Source organism: Lytechinus pictus, chromosome 2 (assembly GCF_037042905.1).
Source record: "Lytechinus pictus isolate F3 Inbred chromosome 2, Lp3.0, whole genome shotgun sequence".
NCBI classification, from domain to species: Eukaryota; Metazoa; Echinodermata; class Echinoidea; order Temnopleuroida; family Toxopneustidae; genus Lytechinus; species Lytechinus pictus.
This window is the reverse complement of record NC_087246.1, coordinates 39,113,940-39,125,841: the sequence shown is the minus strand read 5'-3', so window position 1 is coordinate 39,125,841 and position 11,902 is coordinate 39,113,940.

The window sequence follows — 11,902 nt, the reverse complement described above, 5'->3', positions numbered from 1 at the left end:
TGGTGTCATAGGATTTGATGGTAGCTTAGATAATTTATTTCTTATACTGTTACAGGGCATTATTTCATAAATGTCATCACCATTAAATTTGCTCTGATAATTTCCTTGATTTTGAATGGCTCAGAAACCCAGCCACATATCGTTACCTTGGTAACTGGTGAAAAGAAAACTTAAAAGTTTTTACAGTTTGACGAGCTTCATGAAGCAGCGCCTTCACATTTTAGAGTTGTAAAACAGGATTTATTGTGAATATAGTCTAGTTAGGAATAATGTTTTACACTGAAATATGTAGATTAATAAATATTATTTTATTAATCTGATTTATTTAGTTTTAGATTTATAAATGCCTTTTTTTGCTCTGAATTTTAAGCTGTTTTCTGTTGCTTGCTCAATTGATGTAATTTGTTTGTCACAAAACTGGTGAATTGTTTACTTATTTCTTCTTAGATTCTGCAAATATATATAATTTAAAGTTTACTATCGTGGTATTTATTGATATTTAATAGTTTCAATTCCACTTACATGAATTTAAATATTCAAACAGATTTAGGAGGAAAAGCCCTTTTGAAGTGTTGTATGATGCCACATTATTCTTGTATCTCTTTTATTTGTGTACATTAGAAATGATTTGGTTGCTTAATTGTATTTATCTTGTGGAGACATGCAAGATTTCACAACAATTATTCTGTACAGATAATATATTTTATAGTTATGAGTAACCATATATTTTTGTTTGAATTGCCTGTATGATGTATTCATGCAAATGTACTCAAATATGAATGTTATTTCCAATGCAATTATTGTGCCTTAGAGATATTTTGTTAATTGTGTATTTTTTCTCTTTGAATTTGTATTATTCTTTCATAGTTTGAATATATTGATGGTGCTTTGATGTTTAATCACAAGGGACTCACGAACCTTTGTAAGTTAAAGGAGATTGAAACCCTTGAAACCAGCTGAATTCATATCAAAGAGAAAAATCAAAGAAACATATTGTTGAAAGTTTGAGGAAGATTGAATGAATAATAAGAAAGTTATGAGCATTTGAATATTGAGATCACTAATGCCATGTAGATCCTCCCATTGGCAATGCAACCAAGATCTGTGATGTCACACACGTACAACTCCCTCATTACTTTAGTACTTATTTCACTTATATTCTCACTTTTATAGAGTCTATCACAAGGTGAGGTGTTCTCTTTATGAGAGGACAAGTACAGAGGTTTCACAACATTATATCAATGATGAATCGTTTGTCATATGATTAGAATGAGCAAAAAGAGATGTTTTGGGGTACATTTTCAGTGTCCAAAAGGGGAGAGTTGTCCAGTTTTGGACACTGAAAATATACCCCAAAACATCTCTTTTTGCTCATTCTAATCATATGACAAACGATTCATCAATGATATAATGTTGTGAAACCTCTGTACTTGTCCTCTCATAAAGAGAACACCTCACCTTGGGATAGACTCTATAAAAGTGAGAATATAAGTGAAATAAGTACTAAAGTAATGAGGGAGTTGTACGTGTGTGACATCACAGATCTTGGTCGCATTGCCAATGGGAGGATCTACATGGCATTAGTGATCTCAATATTCAAATGCTCATAACTTTCATATTATTCATTCAATCTTCCTCAAACTTTCAACAATATGTTTCTTTGATTTTTCTCTTTTATATGGATTCAGCTGGTTTCAAGGGTTTCATTCTCCTTTAATGGCAAATGACATTTTGCTGTTATCTTGTAAAATTCAATTCATTTCCATGAGCCAATAACCTCTATAGCCCCCTTTTATGGTGTCCTCCTAGGGCTGAATATATTCGATTTGTAATTTTTAAACAAACAAAACATTCATGTGTGCTTATCGGTATGTGTATTATTCTCATTTGGGGATTCCTGTTTCAATGCCTCAGAATTAAAATGTAATTTTCCAAACTTGCTGCAGTATGATAATGATGACTATTGATATATTTGGGAAAAAAGCTGTATGAATTGTTACTCATCGGAATATTCATTAGGAGTGTTAATCAGAGTTTTTATTTTCACTGAATGATGTATTATTATTTCACAGTGTGGAATTGTATTATCCTCCCCCAATTTTATATTAAGAAAATCTCAAGTCCATTGTTTCTGTATAGCTCTGTTACTATAGGAATTATCAGCAAATGGTTAAATATTTGTTTATATGTTCAACTTGTTACATTCCTATGATATACAAAATAATACTCATGATATCACAATTAATCAGTACTATGATGACATATTGGTTGTGGTTGAATATATTTATGTATCTGAATGTAAATTTGTTCTCATAACATCTTGTATTTCCATGTATATTCTAGCAAAGTTCAAAATGGTTCTTTATTTGAACTTTTAAGTGAAAAAAGGGGCTACTGGTGGTATTCATTAAACCTTTCCTGTTTAAAGTTTTGATATCTAAATAGTAGAAGTGTAAGCAGTAACATGATGCTTGAATCCAGAATCAATGTATACTTTAATTTGATTGTAGCTGGAAGGAGGAATCTGTGCCAAATGATGAGTAAGAATGATGGAGTGACATCTAGTAAGATTAGCTGAATTAACAACTAGAGAGGGTTCATTTTGACCCCTGCACGAAATTCACAACTGCTGGAGATAATTTTAAACAGTGTATTTGGTAGTGAGTTTGGGATTGCTTATCTCGAGTAAATCAAATATAATTTTTATTCCAGAAATGTTAATCCGTCTGTTTTGTGTCTGAATTAGTGAGGCTATTTGCTAGTTGTTCATTGACCAGTATTTTGCTGCACTCCTCTAGACAATATAAGCTGAAAATTGAGTTTGCTTCTAGATGTCTAGCGATAAATTGTAATTCCACCTGTTATTTCTCTGTCATAAATATGAATGTTTTGTTGTTTTTTTCTTTTCATTTTGTGTGTGTTTGTCTTGTATTGTTGCATTTGAAATTATTTGTACATGTTATTGCAACAAAAACTCAGGGCAAAATGAGTCAAATGTTGGTGTTTAATTGCTCCATAGGAATGAATGAATGATCATTTGACTTAAGCAAACCCTCAATAAAATTAATAAATATGATTTCCAAAATTTGTAGTTAAACATTAGTCTAATTGGTACCCTTCAAGTAACAAATGATTCGTCGTTTTATATTTCTTCTCCATTTATTTTTTTATTTTTTCGGGGGGGGGGGGGGTCCAAATTCCCATGTCAAAGGAATAAAAATATGCAAAAAAATGCCTAAGTTCTTTGCATGTCGGATCTTTTTTTACTAGGGGGGGTGTCATTCTCTTGATTTTCCTGTCGTAACAGTTGATTTTGTAAGTTATTTTTCTTGATCGTTTCTTTTTGGTGATGTAATTTAACAGCATTTGAGATGATTTGTAGTGCATTTAACTATCCTGTTATTACCTTTAATCTGTATATTGTATGAATTGTCATTTCAGTGTTTTTAAATAAATGAGGTTTTAAATAATAAAAGCTTGATTCCAATGAAATTTAAATTAATCCTATTCAAATGAGACCAATCAAATTATATCCAGTATTTATATCTTGTTAAAGTTAAGATATGTCATTCAAGCACTATTATGATCCATGCAGACTTGTAGAAAAATTGTATTTTTGATCTCTGCATTTTAATGTATCTGATTTTGATTTTTCTGTGTTAAATTTGCTCTGATTTGTTCTTCCTCAGTCTTTGAAATTTTTATATTGAATAAAGTGACTGACAGAATTTTCAATGAATGATGTTCTTGTTTATCAATTTGGTCATAAAGTTGTTGAAATAATATTAATAAATGAATGTTTTTCAGATTATAAATGTGTGTGTGATGATGATGGATGAGTTGCATAGTTGTAGATACTGATAACAAGCAAATGAAATCAATTTGAACAAAAATGCTTAAGTCACACCCATTTATTTAGACAAATGGAACATACATGTTGGAAGACCAGTATGAAGTCTTTATTTGATTGAAAAATCTTTTAAATATTGGAATTAAGAGGTAATTTTTTTCCCTCTTCAATATGGGGGTGTTGAATATACATTTTCTCAGATTTTATTGATAATAGAAAGGCTCGAAAGAAACCTGCACCCCCCCCAAAAAAAAAAGCTAAAGCAATATTTTAGACACCTTAAAAATTATTTTTTTATTATTATTTTATGAAGCCCCCATCTTTACTGTAACAAACAAACTTGCCAACATAGAAGACTGCAAAAGCGGTAGACTCGGCGAGGGCACCAAGTGACCTAGCGGGGAGTGTCAGGGAGTGGGTTTATAATTGCCCTCCTCCCCCTCCCAGGGTGAAATACATGGCAAATTTAGGGATCAATTTGGTACATTTAAAAAGCGCTTTCAATTCTCAATTTAATGTTCACGTATAACAATGACAATATGACCCCTACCAATTAAGGACGTGTGTATTTCTGGCAAGCATTTTGAAGGAATATAACTCGATGGTTTCATTAGAATATTATCATAGTCATCAGTCTTATAATGGTCGTTTATCAAACTATAAACACTTGAGGCATTTTGAAGAAGAAATCATGTCTATTAGTCCAGGATAGAAGAGGCATAACCTTGTTTTTTTTATATATACAATATTTTTTTATGGTTTCTTGTCAATTCGAGGGTGCTGATTCCGAATCTGAATGATGCCACTCGTGTAACCTTGAGCATTTTCCGCAAATTGGCAAAATCCAATATGGCCGCCAAAATATGCAAATTACCCATGAAAATCATAAAATTGTCCGCACATTGGCTATGAAATGCATGAAATTGTGTGGCAGGAGTGAAATACTCTCTGAAAAAAATAATTTTTGACAAAATATTTATTTTCCTGATATTCAAAATTGCTGCCATAGGCCCTTGTATACTCTATTATGTACAATATGAATAGGGAAAACTAATTTTCACAAAAATGAGCACTAAACTGCAAAAAATCGCGATGTATGAACGAAGTAATATATGCAAATCATCATTACTAATGAGATATATCATTTATTATGTCATATATGGGAACATTGCTGTATTTTGATCTCTAAAATAGCCACCACTGGCCCAAACAGTATTGCATACAATGGCAATGGGGTCCAAAACATTCACAAGAGTGATCACTAAAATGCATATTATTAAGATTAAACGAGTAGAATACTGACTAAAAACATAGTTGTTGACGAAATACAGTATTATCATGCCATGTATGTGATGAATGTTGTATTTTGATATTCAAAATGGCTGCCAAAGGCCCTAAAAGTATTATGCGCAATGAGAAAGGGAGCAAAGAAATCACAAGAGTGAGCACTAAAATGCATATATATATGTAATAAATTAATGGGATACTGTCTAAAAACGTATTTTCTAACGAAATATATCATTCAGGTTTCAAGTTTGTGTTAACTACTGTATTTTGACTTTCAAAATGGCCGCCATAGACATTAACGGTAATATGTACAATGCAAAGTGGGAAACCAATATTCACAGGAGTGAGCACCATAAATGCACGTAATAGTGATATATGAGTAAAATACTGTCTGAAAGCATAATTTATATTAAGATATATCATTTATTCTGCCAGTTAGGTGATAAATACTGTTATTTGAAAGTCAAAATGGCCGCTACATGCCCTTACGGTATAATGCACAATGTGAATGGGAACAAATCATTTCAACAGAATTTGGCTTTGCTTGAAATATTGTCTGAAAACTTGATTTATAACAAAATATATCATATCTTATGTAATTTAGGTGATAAAAAAATACTGTATTTCAACATTCAAAATGGCTGCCATATGCCCTTTTTGTGAACATTATTTGTCTCCACTCAAATTGTATATTTTACGATAAGGGCCTATGGTGGCCATTTTCAATTAAAAATGCAGCATTTATCACCTTAATTACACAACATTATGATATATCTCGTTAGAAACCATGGTTTTAGACAATATTTCACCCTTACATCACAATTCACAATTATATGCAATATTTAGAGTCAAGCAAAGCCAAATTCTGTCCAAATCATATGTCCCATGTTACAATGTACACAATACTTTTAGGACCTATGGCAGCCATTTTGGATTTTAAAGTACAGCATTTATTACCTCCATGACCAATATGTGATGTATTCAGTTAGAAATCATGTTTAAGACAACAATTTTACTCGTGCATCACAGTTATATGCATTTTATGATTCTCACTCTTGTGAAAATTAGTTTCCCTATTCGCATGTTACATAATTTAGTTAGGGCTTGTAGAGGTTATTTTGAATGTCAAAATACAGTATTTATCACCTATATGGCAGAAGAAATGCTATAATTTATAAACAAATATATGTTTTCAAATAACATTTTACTCATACAACAGGATTATATGGATGTCATAGTCAAGCAAATCCAAATTCTTACAAAATTATATGTCCCCATTCACATTGTAGATACAACTGTTAGGGCCTATAGGGGCCATTTTGAATTTCATAATCACTTATCTCATGCATGACAAAAGAAATGATATGTCTTGCTATAAAACAATGTTGTCAGACAATATTTCACTCGTACATCACAATTACATGCATTTTATGTTTCTTACTCGTGTGAAAATTAGTTTCGCCATTCGCATTGTACATGATAAATATAGGGCCTATGGCAGCCATTTTGGATTTCAAAATACAGCATTTATCACATAAATGGCATATTAACAATTATGGTTTTAGTCAGTATTCCACTCGTTTACCTTAATAATATGCATTTTAGTGCTCACTCTTGTCATTTTTTGGCCCCGGTCTTTGCCATTGTAAATAATACTCCTTGGGCCAGTGGCAGCTATTTTAGATATACAAATACAGCAATGTTCCCATATATGACATAATAAATGATATATCTCATTAGTAATGAAGATTTGCATATATTACTTCGTTCATACATCGCGATTTTTTGCAGTTTAGTGCTTATTTTTGTGAAAATTAGTTTTCCATATTCATATTGTACATAATAGAGTATACAATTGCCTATGGCGGCCATTTTGAATATCAGGAAAATAAATATTTTGTCAAAAATTATTTTTTCAGAGAGTTTTTCACTCCTGCCACACAATTTCATGCATTTCATAGCCAATACGCGGAAAATTGTATGATTTTCATGGGTAATTTATATATTTTGGCGGCCATATTGGATTTTGCCAATTTGCGGAAAATGCTAAAGGTTACACGAGTGGCATCATTCAGATTCGTAATCAGCACCCTCGAATTGACAAGAAACCATTAAAAAATATTGTATATATAAAAAAACAAGGTTTGGTCAATTATCTATGGGGCCTATCCTGGACTATATTACATTTGAGGCATTCGATGTACGCTTTTCATAACCATGGTAACTCCTTCAAAATTGAATAAAATTTGTCGACTGAAATCAATATTAGCCGCATGCAGTAACATAAACTGGTCCAAGCAGGGAGGGCGGGGGTGTTGCAAGGGCCGCGGAAGCGGGGGGGGGGGGGGGCTTCAGCCCCCCATTTTTTTCCAAAACCGTGTACAAAAACGTAAAATTACCATAGGATTGTGATTTTTTGCATGGTCAGCCCCCCCCCCCCCACTCTGAAAACCGTTCCGCGGCCCCTGTGTTGGATGATAACTATATATTAATTGACCTAAAAAATTGGGGGCACCCCCATATCATGGTTGCAGTTCCATGTCTACATCAAGTTATATGTACATGTATATTTAAAATTATGCACGTAATTGCAATATACTACCATCTATCACTGAACAGCTGTCGGTTAAAGACCTATTGAAGATTTTTTTCACTGGTTAAATGAAAAAAGTGGAAAATGATTGTCAGGAATAGGGGTATCTTATGAAATGAATCAGGCTTTCACAGACCACAATATAAGCTTCCAATAGCGTGGAAATAGCACAATAATTAATGCATATCAATGGGAAAAGGATTCTTATTAATAATTATATTATGTTTAAATTATCTCTGCACAACGGCACTATATACACACTCCCATTCTTTAAAAATATACTCATAAATGTTGTCCATGTTTGAAGCAGCAAAATGCTTGTCAAGTTTTGAAGAAAAAAAAATTTCAGTGAATGAAAATAACTATATGTCTAGGAATCTTTATAATGAAACGGTGCCCGGGAACGGTGCATTGCGCATAAGATTTTGAATACTAGTACTCTTGATCTCTAGTAACGCCACACCCCGCCTATATAGCCTTCTACTTTGCGGTGTAATCACCATAATACATACTGGTGTTGGCTGATAAGAGCATGGAGCTAAGAGTTTAGCATGTTTGGGGAGCATTACCGTAGTCATTGAATCGCTTTTATGTATTACATTTTTTTTTAAAGCGGTAGATTTCATTGTTAGGAGAGTAAAAAGCGGTAGGCCTAGGTGGTGAAAATGCTTGAAAAGCAGTGGTAGAGCCTTCAACTTTTCAGGGGGGCGGGTTGGCAGTCGAATATCAATTCTTGTATCCGCATTTGGATTTATCCATTCCCAGCTAACACATAACGTTATAATAACATTTATTAAAGATGTTAGAAATGCTTAAAAAACATTTTTAAAGAACATTTGCAATAATGAAACATTATTCCACTTATGTAAAACATTAAATGAGCGTTGTATATAATGTGTCAAGCATATAATGTTTTGATGGCCTGACCAAAAAAAACATTAAAAAAAAAAATTTCTGAAATTTTATTAAAACATCTAATCAAAATGTCCATTCTTGATGTTAAAATGACGTGAATATTCTAAAGAAAACAAACTAATATTTTTCTAACGTTTCTATAATGTTACATAATTAATGTAAAAATAACATTTCAAAAACGTTTTTAAGTTATGACAATAACATCTAATGTTATAAAAAAAAGATCAAGAGAAATATGTTTTCAAAATATTTAAACAAAACATTTTTGAATAATGTTTTTCTGCTGTTTTCCAAAAATGTTTTAAGAATGTATTAGAACCACAAAAAATTTGACATTTTTGTGATATAATTTTAACATTTTAAGAAAAACACAATCACATTTAACTGACATCTTTATAATGTTATACATTGGGTGTGACAATAATATCAAACATTCTCGAAAAATGATGGAAATATATGCTATTAAAAAATAACGAAACATATATGAAAAAATTGTTTTCTGTTTTCCCAAAATGCTAATGAAATGTACAACAAAAAATTCTTATTTTGATGTTTTTATGATATACTTACATATTTTCAGAAACAATATAACATTTTACTAACATTACGGTAAATACATTGGATATTAAAAAGATACCATCTTAAAACATTGGTAAAACTTAATGGTAATAGCATTAAAAGTTTTAGAAAAGTTATGAAATTATGTTCTCAGAATATTTTGACTAAATATTCTTGAAAAAAATTCTTTTGTTTTCCCTAAACGTTTATAAAAACTTATTATAAACAGCATCATATTAATATTTTATCAGAAACAAAATAACATTTTCAAAATGTTATTAGAATATTACTTCAATAACATTAAACGTTCTAGAAAGGTCAAGAGAAAGTATTTAAAAGATATACTGAACACTGTTTTAAATGATTTCTACCTCAATAAAAACCCTATAAATAAGAATTCATGTTGAAAAAACAATTTCTCACATTTTCATGATGACTTTTCAGAAATAAAAGGGACATCTTAAGAACATATTTGCAATGTATTCGCTTTATCGTGTTATCAAAATGTAATGACGGCAAAATCAAACGTCATAAAAGTCACCAAACAATATGTTTAGAATATTTCCACTAAGCTTTTATTTTAACAATTTGTTTAACGTTTTCAAAAAGGTCAATTAAATCTAATGGAAGGATAATTCTTTTGATGTTTTCATAAGATCATATTGACATTTTTCAAGAAAATCAATTTTTATTTCATTTTGAAAATACTGATGATGAAAACAAAATGTGTTGAAAAATATTATTATATTATATTATATTATTTAAAAATGCTCCCTCTATTGAAATGTTCAAATCCTCACTTAAAACTCTTATTTTCAAGACTAGCATAGTTTTTTTTAATTCATTGTTTACATTAGTCAGCCCAACTGTGAGCTTTGAAACACTCGTATAAAGCGGCCTAACTATTATGATTATAACTCTGACATCAAACGTTCTATAGAAAGGCCATAATAAAATATTTCGACAATATGATAATCGGATATTTCATTGTTTTTTAAAACGTTGGAAATATATGTCGAGGAGATCCATTTTTTAAATGTTTTTGTGACACCATAATATTGTCAACCATTATTTTCATTTGTATACATGATCCAACCTGCAAAATCTGGTTGCAATATAGATTGACTTGAATAGTGAAAATAGTAACTGTGACGGTGGGACAACGTTGGAATCTAGTTTGTTCCTGGGTTGTTCGAAAAAAAAATCCATTATGCCAACGTTTGGGAAAACGTTGGGCCATCTGGACATGATTTTAGCACTCATGAATATTCATTAGAACAGTGAATGACCAAAATTTCAGTTTATATATAACGTGATTATGTTAACGTACTTGTTCCACCATGCATGAGAAGTTTAGAAAAAGTATGGATCTTAATTGATTACCATATCACTTATGATAAAATTAAAAAAATATAAGTAGAATTTTCACGGTTAAACATATGAAATTGTATCAACCGTATACATGAAGTATCGCAACCTCGTAATATATATTTATATATATATCAATGGCAGGTTTCAGTAGTAGATGTAGGATAAAGAATGATACGTTTAAGATTAGGATATAGGATAATAGGATAGGATAACATATAATATGGGTTATGAGATAGTGTTATAAAGATGAACTGGCACCTTGAAACAAATTGATATTTTGATTTTTTTTAAACATTCACTTGAAACATCAGTAAGATACCACTTGCGACATTAAAAAAAAAAATTAAACGTATACAACATTATAAAGCTAAAAAAATGTTTAATCATATCAAAATGTATGGTTTTAGAAATGATTTAAAAACGTTTTCAGAACATGCATTAACTTAAAACATCAGGAAGATATCATTGCAACATTTTATTAATATTATTAGAATACATGATTCAGAATACATGTGGAAGCGCCGTGGTGTAGCCGTTCTGACTCTTGCCTTGTAATCAGAGGGTCGTGTGTTCGAATCCCACCATGGTCTATAGTGCCCAATGCGTCTGTCTATCCACACTTTGCCACTCTCACCCAGGTGCTAATTGGGTACCAGTAGGAAATAACCGATGTGCTTGGTTTAGCAAGTGTGCGCCTATAAACAGGCTGCTTGAAATGCTAAATGAATCCAGTCACCGGGTAATAATAATAATTGTGTAGCGCTTTGAACAGTCGTAGATTGATATAGCGCTATATAAATGCCAATTATTATTATTATTAGAAAATATGTTTGAAATTTTTATTTTTATTTTTTTATGTTGCAGTTTAACGTTAGGGAAATGTTTTATATAGCAATGAGAAAAACATACATTTTCATATGATTTTAACATTTCCCTAAAACACGGATGTTTTTAAATGATATTTGTTAATGTTTTTGTGTTAGCTGGGTTTAAGTCGACTTAAAATGTTTTTCAAGTATAGGCCTACAAAAATAAAATTTGACTCTGAAATTCATAAGTCAATTTTCACTGATAATTTTTCTACTAATGCTATATATGCAAAATTGGGTTGAAACTTTCATGCAGTATAGTGATAAATTTGTTCAAGATTTTTTTTTGGTATTTGCTTTATATTGTTATTCCCTGAAATTATAGGGGTAGGGGCCTAATCAGGGGCTGTGGCACCATTCGAGAAGTGGGGGGGGGGGTGGCCATGCAAAAACGATAAACTTTTTTTTCAGTGGGGGGGGGGGAAATGTGCCCCTCCCCCCGCGGTTCCCCCGCCCGGT